The sequence below is a fragment of the Pongo abelii genome, chromosome 17, assembly GCF_028885655.2.
Source record: "Pongo abelii isolate AG06213 chromosome 17, NHGRI_mPonAbe1-v2.0_pri, whole genome shotgun sequence".
NCBI classification, from domain to species: Eukaryota; Metazoa; Chordata; class Mammalia; order Primates; family Hominidae; genus Pongo; species Pongo abelii.
In genome coordinates, this window is record NC_072002.2 from 21,371,722 (window position 1) to 21,388,645 (window position 16,924).

The 16,924-nt window shown below is 46.4% G+C and overlaps 1 protein-coding gene and 1 long non-coding RNA gene across 5 annotated transcripts in view; one reads left to right on the forward strand and one right to left on the reverse strand.

Annotated features, from left to right (window-relative positions):
- The window catches only part of LDLRAD4 (low density lipoprotein receptor class A domain containing 4), a 430,850-nt gene that overhangs the window by 177,007 nt on the left and 236,919 nt on the right, over window positions 1–16,924 (reverse strand). The gene's annotated exons all lie outside the window — the stretch shown is intronic.
- LOC134760283 (uncharacterized) lies at window positions 5–8,816 on the forward strand. Of its 2 annotated transcripts, none has more exons than XR_010137542.1 (3): window positions 5–136; window positions 4,886–4,981; window positions 8,672–8,816. It is a non-coding gene; the product is annotated as an uncharacterized LOC134760283 (long non-coding RNA). The 2 variants fall into 2 exon arrangements; XR_010137543.1 differs by lacking the exon at window positions 8,672–8,816 and adding an exon at window positions 5,574–5,672.

The window sequence follows — 16,924 nt, forward strand, 5'->3', positions numbered from 1 at the left end:
GAGAGAGAGGGCGGTTACCAGGGCCACAAAGACCCCTGTTAGGCATGCGTCCTAACGGGTCTTTGTGGGCACTCTGCTTGCCCAAGACACTGGGGAGAAGTGGAAGTTGAGAGCAGGGCAGCGCATGGCGAGTGAGGTCAGTGCTGTGTGGCCGAGAAGGGTGGCTGGGATCTGGGGAAGCATAACTGACCCCAGCAGAGACCCCTGCACCCTCATCCAGGCCCATAACAGAGCAGGAAGGCGGGAGTGCCATGACCAGAGGGCCAGCGCTCCACTTCCCGCAACACATCCCAGCATGTGCTCTGACTGACAGTGACTGACTCACTAACTCATTCAACAAACATGCCTGGAGCTCATACTAGATACCAGACAGGGGCAGGGTGACTTCCTACACATCTCACAGGGCTCAGGGCTCCAGGACGTTGGCTATTTTGCTGTGGCAGGCATGAATTACGTGCCACGAGGACGGTGGCCAAGCACTGGGTTGGTGAGGCTCCGGCGGAAGGATGAGAATCCACATCTCAACCTGACAGTATGATTTTCTAACCATCCTTATACACACTTCCAAAGTGCTGAAAACTTTATTTCCTCATGAAACACGACCATTCATGAGAGAGTAAACTTGCAGGTGAGAAAATACACAGGAAACACTTATTTCTCTATGAAAATATGAGTCTGAAGAAAGTCAAGAGACTCTACAAACATTTCTGCAGCCCTCTATTGGAGATTTGCAAAGGTCTGCATGTGTACCCCTTTGGATGTCAAGGGTTTACTGAATACCATTTCCACACGGTCTATCGCTATGTCAGAGGGCAACTATTCCACCATCATTTCTGATCCACAGACCTGTTAGCTGTTAGTCTGGAGAAGGAGAAACAAAACTCAGTGTTGTTCATTGCACTCCAAATCGTCCCACAATTTTTTCTAACTTTTTATTGTAGTAAAATATATATAACAAATGTTGCCACTTTAATCATTTTTAGATTTATTTTTAGAGATGGAGTCTCACTATGTTGCCCAGGCCACCCTCCAAATCCCTGCCTCAAACAATCCTCCCTCTTCAGCCTCCCAGTAACTGAGACACAATTCAGTGGTGTTACTAACATTTGCACTGTTGTGCAACTGTCACCACCATCCATTTCCAAATCTCTTCCCTGAACACAAAACTCTGTAACCATCAAGCAGTAAAGTCTCGATTCTTCCCTCCTCCAAGCACCTGGTAACCTCTAATCCACTTCCTGTCTCTCTGAGCTTGTGTATGCTAGATATTTTGTATAAGCAGTATCATATATTTGTCATATGTTATATTTTAGTCACTGGCTTATTCCACTTAGCATAATGTTTTCCAAGGTTCATCCAAACTTCATTCCTTTTTATGGCAGAGTAATATTTCATCACATGGATATACCACATTTCTTATCTCTTCATCAGTTGATAGACTTGTAAGTTATTTCCACCCTCTGGCCATTGTGAATAATGCTGTAATGAACAGTGGGTACAAATATCTGTTCCGGTCCTTGTTTTCAATTCTTTTGGTTGTATACCTAGGAGTGGAATTGTTGCATCATATGGTAATTGTATGTTTAACTTGTAGAGAAACCATCAAACTGTTTTCCATTGTAGCTGCATCGTTTTAAACTCCTATCAGTAATAAAAAGGGGTTCCAATTTCTCCACATCTTTGCCAATGCTTGTTATTTTCTGATTTTTAAAATCATAACCCCTCTGGTCGGTGTGAAGTGGTATCTCATTGTGGTTTTGATTCTCCTTTCTCAAATAACTAAGAATACTGGGTATATTTTCATTTGTTTATTGGCCATTGCATATCTTCTTTGGAGAAATGTCTATTTAAGCCCTTTGCCCATTTTTGTGTTTGGTTATTTGTCCTTTTGTTGTTGAGTTTTTTAGTAGTTCTTTTGTTTTATTATTATACTTTAAGTTTTAGGGTACACATGCACAACGTGCAGGTTAGTTACATATGTATACATGTGCCACGTTGGTGTGCTGCACCCGTTAACTCATCATTTAACATTAGGTATATCTTCTAATGCTATCCCTCCCTCCTCCCCCCACCCCATGACAGGCCCCGGTGTGTGATGTCCCCTTCCTGTGTCCATCTGTTCTCATTGTTCAATTCCCACCTATGAGTGAGAACATGCAGTGTTTGGTTTTCTGTCCTTGCGATAGTTTACTCAGAATGATGGTTTCCAGCTTCATCCATGTCCCTACAAAGGACATGAACTCATCATTTTTAATGGCTGCATAGTATTCCATGGTGTATATGTGCCACATTTTCTTAATCCAGTCTATCATTGTTGGACATTTGGGTTGGTTCCAAGTCTTTGCTATTGTGAATAGTGTCGCAATAAACATACATGTGCATGTGTCTTTATAGCAGCATGATTTATAATCCTTTGGGTATATACCCAGTAATGGGATTGCTGGGTCAAATGGTATTTCTAGTTCTAGATCCCTGAGGAATTGCCACACTGATTTCCACAATGGTTGAACTAGTTTACAGTCCCACCAACAGTGTAAAAGTGTTCCTATTTCTCCACATCCTCTCCAGCACCTGTTGTTTCCTGACTTTTTAATGATCGCCATTCTGACTGGTGTGGGATGGTATCTCATTGTGGTTTTGATTTGCAGTTCTTTATATATTCTGAATAATAAGCCCTCATCAGATAAATGACTTGCAAATATTTCCTGCATTTTGTAGGATGTCTTTTTACTCTCTTAATAATGTCTTTGGATGTACACAAGTCTTTCATTTTGATAAAGTCAAATTTATCTTTTTTTTTTCTTTTGTTGTTCATACTTCGGGTGTCATAGCTAAGAACCCACTGCCATATCCAGCATCATGAAAACTTACCCCTATGTTTTCTCCTAAGAATTTTATGCTCTTGGCTCTTAAATGTAAGTCGTTGATACATTTCAAGCTAATTTTTGTATCTGATATAAGATAGGGTCCAACTCCCTTCTTTTGATGTGGAAACCCAGTTGCCCCAGCATCATTTGTTGAAAAGACTATTCTTTCCCATTAAATGGACTTGGATCCCTTATCAAAAATCATCCAATCATCCGGCCATAGCTGTGTGGATGTCCAGACTCTCAGTTCTCTTCATAGGTCTATGCATCTATCCTTAAGTCCACACCACACCGTGTTGATTACAGTACTTTTGTAAATTTTGAAACTGGGAAGTCTGAGTCCTCTGACTTTGTTCTTTCTCAAGACTGTGTTGGCTGTAAGGTGTGCCTTGAAATTCTATATGAATCTTAAGATTAGTTTTTGCAAAAGTGAAAGGCCGTTAGAATTTTGATAGGGATTGTATTGCATCTGTAGATGGCTTTAGGTAGTATTTACATGTTAGCTATACTAAGTCTTCTTACCCATGAATATGGAACGTCTTTCCATTTAATTAGGTATTCTTTAATTTCTTTCAGCAGTATTTTGTATTTTTTTCAGTGTACAAATCTTTCTTCCTGGGTTAAATTTACTTCTAGGTCTTTTATTCTTTTAGGGCTAATTTAAATGAAATGACTTTGTTAATTTCCTTTTCAGATTGTTCATGGTGCATGTATAGAAACACACTTGATTTTTACATGTTGATCTTGTTCCTAGCAATTCTGCTGAATTCACCTATTAGTTCTAGTAGCTTTCTTGTGGAGTCTCAGAGATATTCTATACATAAGATCAAGTCATTTTAGAACAGGGATAGTTTTCATTCTTTTCTTTGCAATTGGATGCCCTTTATTTCTTTTTCTTGTCTAGTTGCTCTGGCTAGAACCTGGAGGACAGTGTTGAACAGCATTGGTAAAAGTGGGTATCCTCTCTTGTTCCTTGTCTTATGGGTTAAAGCTTTCACCACTGAGTATGGTGTTAGTAAGTTTTTCATAAATACCCTGCTATAGACTGAATGTTTGTGTCCCACTACAACTCACATGTTGAAACCTCATTCCCAATGTGAGGATATTAGGAAGTCCTTCAGGAGGTGATTAGGTCATGAGGGCAGAGCCCTCATAAATGGGATTAGTGTCCTTATAAAAGAGATCCCAGAGAGCTGGCTGGCCCCTTCCACCATGTGAAGATATAACAAGAATGTTCTATCTCTGAACCAGGAAACAGGCCCCCACCAGACATAGAATCTGGTGGTGCCCCGATCTCAGACTTCCGACCTCCAGAACAATGAGAAATAAACCTCTGTTGTTTACAGACCACCTTGTATATGGTATTTTGTTAGAGGCACCCAGCTGGACGAGGACATGCCTTTTATCTTGTTAAAGAAGTTCCTTCTATTTCTAGGTTCTTGTGTGTTTTTATAATCAAAGAAGGTTAAGATTTTGTCAAATGCCTTTTCTGTGTCTATTGAGAAGATCTCATTTTTTTCTTTCATTCTATAAATGTGGTATATTATACTGTTTGATTTTCCTTTTTTTTTTTTTTTTTTTTTTTTTGGTGAAATAAGGTCTCACTCTGTGGCCCCGGCTGGAGTGCACTGGCATGATCACAGCTCACTGCAGCCTCAACCTCTTAGGCTCAGGTGATCCTCCCACCTCAGCCTCCCAAGTAGCTGGGACCAAAGGGACCCACCACCACCCCCGGCTAATTTTGTATTTTTTGTAGAAACAGGCTTTTGCCATGTTGTCCAGGCTAGTCTTGAACTCCTGGGTTCAAGTGATCTGCCCACCTCAGCCTCCCAAAGTGCTGGGATTACAGGCCTGAGCCACCGTGCCCAGCCCTGATTTTCTTATGTTGAACAATTCCATTATCCCTGAAAGAGACAACTAATTACAAACCATGTGTTACTAAACAAAAATTATGCTCGGAGCACCATTTTAAAGATTACTTCATTATTTCATTCAAGATATGTTTATTTTGCACCCAGGTATTATTTTGAGCACCGAAGGCACAGCCTGGACTAAACAGTTATCTCTGTCCTCCTGGAGTGACACTCTGAGAGGAGAGACAGATAGTGAGACAGGTAAAATATATAGTTAGTGATAAGTGATAAGGAAAATAATATGGCAAAAAAGGGGGAGACAGTATGAAGAGGCTGAGATTCTAGACAGAGAGGCCTAACTTACAGCATTACAGTTTATACACGTGTCCACAAATAGGAACACTTTTAGTAAAGAAGAAGAAATTGCCTAAACAGACTCAGTGGCTTTCCCACAACAATCATCTGCCAAGCCGCAGGCCTAACCAGGAAATCCCATTTCCTTTTGGCCTTGTGTCCTCCACCAACAGATACAACCCTGATGCCAAATGTTGTGTGGTTTGTAGGTGTTGTGAGCCAATGAGGGCATGCCCAGGGCCAAAGGCTGCCCTTCGGAATGAGGGCAAGGTTGTAGACTCCATCAAACAACAAATGCATCCTCCTCCAAAATCAAATGCTCAACACATGCAGCCTTTCGCATGCCCATCTACCCTTTACTCATTTTCATGGCTGAAAATAATCAGGATGGGCATTTGTCCATAACTCCTACAGGTTAATTTCCTGACATGATATGAGCCTTTAAGAAGTTATAAAGGGTTACATCATCTTTTCATTTCTGACACCAATATACCAACAGAACTTGAACACAGCCATCTGACCTTCAGAATCAATGAAATACGCAGCCTGAGAATAAAGAGAGGGCGTGCTGTTTGGTAACCTGACTTCAACACCTAAGCAATCACTAAGTTTGGCTGAGCCGATGCACAGAAATAAAAGGAAAATAAAGTCAGATTTTAAAAGCCAGATGTTACGCAGGTTAAACACAACCTCATTTAAATTCCGAAATCACAAGATACTTATTAACAGCGATGGAGCCGTGAACACAGCACTCCTTGGAGAGGCCCCGTTTAGCTCTGCGGCCTCGCGCCATCGTTTCCGGTGGGCAGCACCCCTCTTGGCTCGCTCCCTTCCTCCCGGCTCCCGCCACAGCAGACAGGAAGCACTGTGTGAGCAACAGGAAACCTGCACTTCCTTGTCTTGTGCACCGGCCAACCAATTAGCATGTCACCATGAGGGGCAGATGCACATGAATATGGAGCACGGAGCCTCATTTTTCTGTTCAGTCTGTCAAGCCATGAATTCACTCATCCCATTTTGTCCTAAAACCTTGGGGTGGGGGTGGGGGTGGGGGCTGAAGGGAAGGAAGGTTTCAAAAGCCCCATCTACAGCGACATGAAAAAAAAAAAAAAAGTCAGGCTCTGTCAGCCCTAAAGGGCATTTCTAAGACCAATGGCACCATCTTTCCATACCCAGGTGCACTTCCCTGTGGAAGGTTCTAGACACACCGTGGCCCCTCAAATTATTCCCTGTGGCAGACAGTGGTATTGTTACATCCGCTATCCACTTGTGTAAAGAAAAGGGAAGACCTGATCTAAGAGTTTTGAGGCTGAAAGATACAGCAGGTATAACCAGATATTTAATATGAAAAACCCAAGTATCTAAATGAGATTATTAGTTGACATAAGCTCCGATAAAGGTACAGAAATGAAAATATGCAATGCCTAATTCTACTGATCAGATTAGAGCAACTTCTATAGAAAATTACTATTCTTTGCTCACAACACAGTTTAAAGCAATGTAAACACATCCCTATTGCTACTGTGCCCAAATACTTCTCTGCTGAGCTATTAGCCATCGTTTCATTTTATAAAAACCATAATAGAAAATGTGGCCAAACAGATAGATGGAGTGTTCCCAGCAATATGGAGAAACAGTTGTGTTTATGCAGAGATTAGTCTTTCAAATTGAGAGATCTCCAAAGCTCCATTTGTACTTGAAAGGCTTGTCTTTTTGTTACCCAGTAAATAGCTCATTCATATTCTACAAAGAAAACCCTCTAAATTGGGAGAAATAGCCATATTTAACATTAGGTAGGGAAATGGGGCTGAAAGCGAGAAAAGAAGTCTATTTCCCCCAGTTTCTTGGACTAGATTAAAGCTTTCCTTTATAATTTAAAACAGCCTCTGTTTTCTCCACATATAAGAGGCAGAAATTTCATGAAAGGCTGAGAAGTACTATCCATTAATGCAGAAATTATGCCAAAGAACAAGTTAAGAAACACATTTTTAAAAAGCAATCTTGGGTCCTTTTCTCTTATTCTGCAGTACATGTTTCTTAGCTGCTGCAGCTCCCTAAAGGCAGGGGTGGCTGTCAAGCTGGCCTGAAGTGTGGGTGCCACACAGGTCCTCATGCAGGGCTCTTTCTGCGAAGCCCCAAGGTGCTATGCGCTGTTGGGTGACTGCCCTGTCACCAGCCATTAGTTACTCAGAATTAGAAATATCAGAATCGTGTGAATGAGGTGAACACTAGATGATGTAAATTAAAGCCATCCAAAGGCGTGATGTATTCCTTGCCATCTCAAAAAAATGACAATTTGGGAGATGAGAATATGTGTTAACAACTGTTTTTAAGCCTGTTTGAGCACAAAAATAACAGAATGGAGCTATGGTGTTAATTTAGGGCAACGAAGGGAATGCAGAGAAGGCATCCTGTTCCCTTCGTCAGGCAGGTGCCCTGGGATGCTGGCGGGTTTGCTCTTCTGAACCGCAGGCTCGGGGGGCTGCACACTTCCAGGGAGGCGGGTGGGCAGGCAGCATGGCCTCCAAAAGAGGTACAGGAAGGGAAGAGAGAAAAGGAAAACTGGGGGAGAGGGAGGGAGCCTGGGAGCTGGTTGTCACCCATCCCGCAAGGTCAACCTTTAGGAGTCCAGGGGGGACATGGCCACACCCAGGAAGAGCTCCCATTCCCTAGGTGCACACACACATCACGTGTGATTCTAGAAACCCCGTGTGGCATCTTCAGGGGTCGCCGATTGTTTCGTGGAGATTCTTGGTCTCAGGCCCCCCAGCGGGACCACAGGTAGGAAAATGCTCTGCTTGCCCTGTAAGCCATCCCTGGCTGCTGCCCCTGGCAGTCGGGATCTGCCTTCAGCTTGCCCTAGAGAGCCCTGCAAAGGCCACCACGGCACGGCCACAGGTGTGTGAGGCTTCCAGGAGCATCTCCGCATGAGAGTATACTGTCCTCACCGAGTCTAGGCCGCGAGCTGCCCTCCACTGGAAAGGTTGAACCTCTCTGGCTACAATGTTGTAGAAAAGCTCCCAGGCAGGGCTCTGCTCAAGCTCTCTGCATTTCTGGGAGACATCCTTGCTGTCCCTGCTCCATCCGTGACAGCCGCCATGACTGAGCCCACACTGGCCTCTTGGACTCCCACCTTCTGCACTGATATACGCCTTTCTTGGGCGCTCTTCAAGGCTTGGCATAGAAGAATTTGTATCAGTTAAGGGAAGAAGATAAATCCTAAATCTGTAGCTCCCAGATTTCTTTTTTGGAATCATTAAAATCCAAAAAAATTAGTTCCAACTGCTTATTGAACAGTGACTGTCTCACAGCCCTATGTAGAAGTCACCTTTCTTAGACCAAGGTTGGCATCTCATCCTGAAAACCAGCCCCCTCCCTGGCTGTGTGGTCTGGAGAGTCCCATCCCCATGCACCCTGGCTTGAGAACACCTGGATGCATCTCTGGCCCGTCCCCCTGTGGCCCCCAGTCTAGCGGTCAGCCTGCTTGTCTCAGCTCAGAGTGCCTGCATGGACCCCTTGCTTCCCGGCCTTACTCCCACAGTCCTAGTCAGACCTGTTGCACACCTGGCTCCTGGTAACAGTGTTCTTTCTGTCCAGTGTAACCACGGTTGACAACACCACCTGCTTTTTTGAGGACAGTGAAGGACTCCACAAGTGCCGGCCTTGGTTCTGCTGTACTTGCAGCTGTCACGGGATCTGAAGCCAGCCCACTGCTTTCACAGAATGAAGCTCCAGCTCATCCACCCAGGCAAGCAGTGACCCCATGAGGCAGGAGAATAGGATCTGGAGGAAGGGAACCTAAGACCGATTCACACCGACTTCCTAGAACTAAATCAAAAGGAAAACCCCAACTTTCCATGCCCAAGTAACACAAGGACCAGAGGCTACTCCCTTGCAGCTCTGCCCCCTCCCACTTTTTCTGTGTGGCAGATGAAAAATTGAAAGTACCTCTGATTGGACCCCTCCCACAACCAATCAGGCTGGTCAGGAGCCAAGTCTTCACTTGCATAGGAGTACAACTTTGTAACTTCACTTTAGCCTCTGATTGGTCACTTTCTGCAACCAATCAGACATTTGCATAGGGTGTAACTTTGTAACTTTGCTTCAGCCTCTGATTGGCCCCCTCCTGCAACCAATCAGACTGATCATAGGCTACTAGTTAATTTACATAGGGTGTACACCAAGTAACTAATGGGAAACCGCTAGACAGTCTTTAAAGCTGAGAAAATTCTGTAACCGGGCTCCGGAGCCGCTTGCGAGGGCATACTACCACCCTGTGGAGTGTACTTTCGTTTTCAAGAAATCTCTGCTTTTGTTGCTTTATTCTTTCCTTGCTTTGTGTGTTTTGTCTGATTCTTTGTTCAAGATGCCAAGAACCAGGACACCCTCAACCAGTAACACACACTCTGCTTCTTCAATGACGTTTGTGTTCCTAGAATCCATTTCCCTCAATCAGGTACGTGTCCCCATCCCCACGTCTTCCTCGCTCTTCTTGGCCTTTGTATACTATGTCCTCCTACTTCCCCCGGTTACCCCAGACTCTCAAAACCCATGCAGTCCCCAAGGCTATCTGTCCTGCTCAGGCCCTGGCCACGAAGAGCCCTGCCTACCGATCTTCTGTACTAGCCCAGCACGTGTGGATTCATCTGCACGACAGACATCATGGGGCACCTTCTGTGAGCAGGCGCTGGGGAGACAAGGCCAGCCCACCTCAGTTCCCATGGTACTCGGAGACAGCAAGCCAGGCCACCCCAGCACGGTGAGGTGGGCACTGTGTTCACCGATAACAGCGGACGAAGGTTGGTGCAGTAGGGGCTGCAGAAGGGCCCCGGCCATGCAGACGGCAGCATGGCAGGCTGTTCCAGGCACACAGAGGGCGGCATGGCAGGCAGTTCCAGGCAGAGCTGCCTACTACACCCCAGTGGGCTGACTCATTTGGTGTTGGAAGAAAAGGGGAGAGTAATTTTATTTTTATTTTGCTCTTCAGCAAAATCTATAATTTTGTGTTTATCTTAGGAAGTTTATGATAGTATATGCATATAATATTAAAATAATTAAATACACATATAATAGGGATTATCCCCAAAATATTTTACCAAAGAGAGACACATGTTCCAAAAACTCGGGAGGTATGAACTGTCTGCCTTAAATACCCTCATCACTAATTGTCCTTTTTTGGTCTCTCTCAACAGCACTACCTTCTCATCAGACATGAAGAATTTTCTTTTTCTTTACTCAGCACCAAATCTCTTAGAAAATACAAAACAGACACATGGCTTCGTCAGATGACATGGGTCCAATCTAATGGGCTGCTCTAAAACTATCAGTTAAGGACGGGTGCATGGCTCACGCCTGTAATCCCAGCACTTTGGGAGGCTGAGGCAGGAGGACTGCTTGTGCCCGGAGTTCCAGATCAGCCTGGGCAAAATGGTGAGACCCCCATCTCTACAAAAAACACAAAAATTAGCCAGGCGTGGTGGCATGTGCCTGTAGTTCCAGCTACTCAGGAGGCTGAGACAGAAGGATCCCTTGAGCCCAGAAGTTCAAAGATGCAGTGAATTGTGATAGCGCCACTGCACTCAAGCCTGGGCAAGACAGTGAGGCCCTGTCTGTTAAAAAAACAAAATAAAAGCTATGAATTTAGGAAAATAATGTTCATTAACTACTATTTTCAAACATGTCCCTATTCTTATAATATACTGTATCCTTGCAAAGCACCTCTCCTTCGTGTTCCTCTTCAAAAGGAAGCTGGAGAAACTGCAGTGAAATGACAATGACCATGGTGTGACAATGTGGGGGCAGTGGCTCTGGCTCCAGCTCAGTCATTGGCTGTGGAACATTAACCATGTGACAGGGCTGGATCCAGGGTATGACCTTGAGCGGAAACTTACGGTATGCTTACCTTGAGTTTATGCACCTCTAATGATGAGACTAAGCTATGATTCATAGACTTGCCACTGATGTAAATATCCTGCACGTGCTCCTTAAAGTGCAAGCACTGCCTGAGAAAATGTAGACCTGGAAGGGTTTTCTTCTTTTTATTTAGCAATATCTTTCTATAGGCAAAGCCATATGTATCTCTTCCCTATTGCTGCTATAACAAGCTATACAAACTCAGTGGCTTAAAACACCAAATTTGATCGGGCGCGGTGGCTCACAGCTGTAATCCCAGCACTTTGGGAGGCTGAGGTGGGCAGATTACCTGAGGCCAGGAGTTTGCGACCAGCCTGGCCAATATGGTGAAACCCCATCTCTACAAAAAATACAAAAATGAGCCAGGTGTGGTGGCGGGCACCTGTAATTCCAGCTACTTGGGAGACTGAGGCAAGAGAATGGCTTGAACCCAGGAGATGGAGGTTGCAGTGAGCTGAGATCACACACTGCACTCCAGCCTGGGTGACAGAATAAGACTCCATCTCAGGAAAACAAAAACAAAAAGAAAAAAAAACACCAAATGTTATTTTTTAATTTTTCTTTCTTTTTGAGACAAAGTCTCAGTCTGTTACCAGGCTGGAGTGCAGTGGCCAATCATAGCTCACTGTAACCTCAAGCTCCTAGGCTCAAGTGATCCTCCTGCCTCAGCCTCCAGAGTAGCTGGCACCGCAAGCATAACCCACCACGCCTGGCTTTTTTTTTTTTTGGTGTAGAGATGGAGTCTCACTATGTTGCCCAAGCTGGTTTCGAACTCCTGGCCTCAAGTGATTCTCCCACCTCGGCCTTCCAAAACCAAAGTGCTGAGATTACAGGCGTGAGCCACCACATCTGGCCTTAAAACGCAAATGTGTTACTTTACAGTTCTATAGGTTGGGAATCCAAAACTAATTTCACTGGGTGAAAATCAAGGAGGTGGCAGAGCTGTGTTCCTTCCCAGAGCTCTAGGGGAGAATATTTATTTGCCTTTTCCGTCTTCTAGAAGCTGCCCACATTCCTTGGCTTGAGGCCCCTTCATCATCTGGAAAGCCAGCAATGGCAAGTCAAGTCCTTTTCACATGGTATGGCTCTGACCTCTCTTTGGTGGTCACCTCTGGTTCTGAGCACAGCTGGGAAAGAGTCTCTGTTTTTAGAGGACTCATGTCTCCAGGCCTGCCTGGATGGTCCAGGAAAATTTCTGCATCTCAAGGTCCTTAGCCTTAATCATATCTGTAAAGTCCCTTTTGCTAGTAAGGTAACATATTCACAGGTTCCAGGGATTAAGAAGTGGTCACCTTTTTTGGGGGGCATTATTCTGCCTACCACATCTTTCATGCAATTAGACAAAACAAACAAAACAAAGCAGTGAATGTTTCAAAACAGGCACAAGAGTTGCTCACATGAATAAATAATGTATAATTTTCACCTGGGCACATGCTCCAACCTGGCCCTGGCTCACAAGTCTGTTCAGGCAGGACACCCAGGATGGTGCTTGTGGAAAGATTTATGCACAGAAGACTCATTCCCCTTCCTCAGCCACGGAAGCAAAGTCAGGTGTGTACCACACTTGCTAACACATAGTGCTTCTAAAGCAGCGCGCCGCTCTCCTTCTTAGTTGCTAAATTTGTTTTGCGTGAATGGCATTTTGAATCCTCATCACGCAGAGTCAGCACAGTGGTGTAGACCCCTCCACGGCTCCTGCTCAGCATCAGCAGCAGGCTCCTCATCCGTGCTCCCCATGCCCAGGCCCTGCACGTTCTGCAGGCTGTAGTCTTGGTCCAGTTAGGAGACTTGCCTTTACCACGCTTTTCAGCAAGAAATGAATGGGCCTACCGGCCTCACCATTAGGAAAAGCAAAGAAGTCATGAGAACTACGTATGAACGACCACCACCATGGTGCTGGGATACATCATTTTCCAAGACCATTCATGGACCTGTTCATTCCATAAGCAAACACTGATTAAGTATTTGCCACATCCCTGGGGCAGTGAAGGACAGGAAACTCCCTGAGCGTGGTCCTGCCTTCATGGAGCTTACCACCACGAAGAGCAAGTCAGACCAGCACTGAAATAAGCACACTGCACAGGGCAGGGGGCGCCCAGGTAGCGAGGCGGGGGAGCCACCTTCACAGCAGAGGGCCCTGGGACGCCTGGGGAGGGCCTGTGAACCATGGGGAGATGTGGTGGTGCCGTGATATGCATCTATCTACAGGCTTTCCTCCACGGCACCTGGCTTGTGTACCCCACAGCCCTGTTAGTCTTCTGTTAGAAGGTCGGGTGCATCAGGCCTCAGGAAACAGAACTTCCCCAACCTTCTCCTGTCCTTTCTGTCCGCCTTTCAGCTGCCAGGCAAAACATCTCTCTCCTCCAGCCTTTCCTGTTGCTCATACGACCCTCCTCAGAGAAGGCCCCATCCCCACCAGCGGGGAAGAAAGCTGACATCAAGAAGCGCCCATAAAAATCCAAGAGGACAGGGTTCAGGGAGCTTCTGGATGGTGGAACATGCAGAGGCTCTTGGAGGGGGGTGCCCAGGGAGGGCACAGGACTCCACATCTTCCCCATGCCCTGCCCCACACAGCCCTTCATCTGTGTCCTTTGCAATATCCTTGGAGCAAACTGGTAAATGTAAACATGTGTTTCCCTGAGTTCTGTGAGCACCCCCCAGCAAATTAATCAAACATAGCGAAGGGGTTGTGAGAACCTCAACCTGAAGCCAGTCGGTGAGAAATTCCTGAGGCCTGGACTTGCAACTGGAGTCTAAGGGGCAGCCTTGGGGACTGACCCCCCGGCCTGTGGAGCTGACGCTACAGCAGGTGTCCACTGCTGGGCTGTGGGGAAGCCCCACACACTCGGCCACAGAAGTGTTCTTCTATGTGGATGACTGTTCTCTGCTTCTCACACCAGAGGAAAAACACAGGGTGAGGGTTTTCCCCAGACAGACAGAAATCCTGGGAGCTGAGAAAGGAGGTGAAGGAGGAGTGGAAGGAATTTTGGATAGCACTGTAAGCCACAGAATCTAGAAGAAACCACATGTCCCAAGAAAAATGGGTGGCATCGTTCTGCTGACCTGTGATTTACTGGGCCTGAAGCTGGGGCTCAAACCTGCACTGATAGCATACATTGGTTTATGTCTGCAAATATAATAGTTTCCCATTTCTATTTATATAAAATACCCTTTTAAAAAGCAAACTTATTATGAATGCATGTGTATCTGATTGATTTGTGTGTATATGTGCATGCATGGACCCTGCACTGGACATTCAGGGACCAAAAATAAACAAAACACAGACCCTCCCTTGGAGGGATTTACTCATAATCTAGTAAGAGAGAAGTCATTAAACACATAATTAAAATCCAACACGATGTGGGTTAGAGGAATCCAGGGGCAATACAGGAGCATCATAGAAAGAAAAAGGAAAGGCAACTGGCCGCTGAGACGTGGAGAGGGCCCATTTAGCGTGACGCACACCTTTCACCAGAGCTGCCCAGGGAAACCCTGGCAAGGTGCACAAGGAGCAGGAGGGAAGGTGAGAGAGGGCACCCCGGTCAGGAAGGGGCACCCCTGTGTAGATGTGGCACACTCAGGAAGGCAGGCAGACGGCGGGGGGACCACTGCTAACGCTCAGGCTACCACTTTCAGGCAAAACGTGTGCATGCTCCTCATTCCCCACCACAGCCAGTCATTTTGGTAATTATTTATTCACACCTCAAACCACAGCACCTGACACCTGGAACTCTGCCCTGTTTCCTGCCTAGGAGTCCGTGACAAGACGTCCCTTAGTTCTTGGAAGATGTGTTCCTGCCACAGCAGTGACACATTCACTTCTCCCCCATATGCTGGGAGCCAAGCGAGGACACGTTTCCTAACAATGCAGACAGCGCGGGACATGGCGGGCGCTCCTGCCAGAAGTCCCGGCAGGACTTCTACATGGAATTCAGGGCAACCAGACTTCGGAAGCTGGGGCTCTGAGTAAAACAGACTAATAAACAGGCTTATATTTTAAATGTTTGCTTTCTTCATAATCTTAAAAATATACAACTGCAATTTATCATCCATTTATCTTAGCACCACCAAGAGTTGCTCAATTGTATGTTAGAGCACCAGAAATGGCACCCAGTGTGGGTTTGAACGCAGCTGAAGGGGAGGCTGCCAAGCCCCCGGATATCTTCCCTGGGGCTGTGTGGAAGGAGGAAGCCAGATGCGCAGCTCTGCCCCAGCCACAGGGAGGACATGACTTGGCCCCCTCTCCATCTTCCGCCTGTACCTCAAGTGATCCAGCCCAGCTCGTCAGAGGGAATGAGGACCCACCCTCAGAGCCGTCCGGGCTGTGGGAGGACGCTGAGCTGCTCCTAGTGTCTCCTCTACCTGCTCACCAGGAGCAGGTGCCCCCGCAGCCTCCAGCCTCTTCTCACCATGGCTACCCAAGGGCATCTCATGACCTCTATGGGCCTCATAGACGTCACATCAAACCCAGGAAAAAGCACCACATCCCACTTGAGACAATGAATTGCAGGTGACTATTTGACAAGCCGTCACGTTTTGTCAACATTTAATTAAATGTGTCTGTTTTAATTTGGCAGTTTTCACGTCCTATCTTGGAAGCAGAATTTTTTTCAGGTCTCCAATATTTGCATAAGCCCCCAAAAAGCTTGGAAACCCCAGGCCTCCTGCCTAAGTGCCCACTGCGTAAAATGACCTGCCTGCCAGCCCAGCCTGAGGAAAATCCCTGGTCCTGGTGCCAGGACACCTGGTGCCTCTCCCAGGCAGCACCTATGCCCCCTCCCCAGCCCCCAGCTCCTGCACATACAGGTGTCCAGCATCCACCAGCTTCACTTCCCTTGGAGGGACACCCTTTGGACTGCCTAGCTCAGTGACCATGTTTGCAGGGTTGTGATCATCCACTCAACAAACGCAGACTGAGCACCCAACAGGGCGCATGCTCTGCTCCCGCCGCAGGTGATCCAGCACTGCGCGCAGCCAAGTGGGATGCCTGATGAATGAACACAGCAGGACCAAGGCTGCTGCTGAGGGCTTGGAGTGGTCTGATCTCCAAAGGTAACACGACATCCCACACATCCCCATACATCAGGGACTGTCACAGCAACACAGTGCCTCTCTGCCCTCCAGCACCTTCTGGACCAGGCCAAGCCCTTTCCCAGCTCATCTGTGCCTGTGCCCAGACCTGTGGCTCAGGTGGATGGCCAGCCCGGGCCAGGCATGTCCTGCTGCTACCCTCTCTGCAGAGACAGGCATCCTTCAGCATGCACAAAGCCACCCACCTGTAAGCAGATAGCCTCTGGCTGCCTTGTCTACTCACTGAGTGTATGTTTCATCCGATGGATTTCCCCAAAGTAAGAGCAAGAAAATAAGGAGTGAGGTGCCTGGCTAGTAATAAGGGCAAAGATGATGAAGAGAATGGAGTCATTTGCCAGGCTGACCCAGGAAGCAAATGGAAGACAGCACTGCAAGCCAGACACTCAACATTCCATATTATTCACAACTTAATATAATGCACTTAAATCATCCCTTTAAATGTGGTATACTGGAATTCTTTCACAAATTTATTTAGACAATGCATTTAGAACCCCTTTCTAGTGCTCAGAAACTCCAACTAGATAAACATTAACCACAAACAGGTTAAAATCCAATTTATTTTCATCAAACGACTGCACCCTGTCATCATCGCTAACATTCCCTCCACGTGAACACTGCGCCTGCTTGCGCATCTAACAGTCAGACAAAAAGGGGTCTTATATCATCGCAGAGCCAGAAAGACAGCACACCTTATAAAGGAGGCAGGATGCCCCTTTTGGAGAACACCCCTGCAATAAACAAAACTACCATAAGATGCTGGGTGTGCACGGCGCAGCCTCCGGCTCTGTCCCCGCAGTCGGCGGCAGCGCCGGAATGAACATCTGCAGTGTGAACACGGCGCCCATT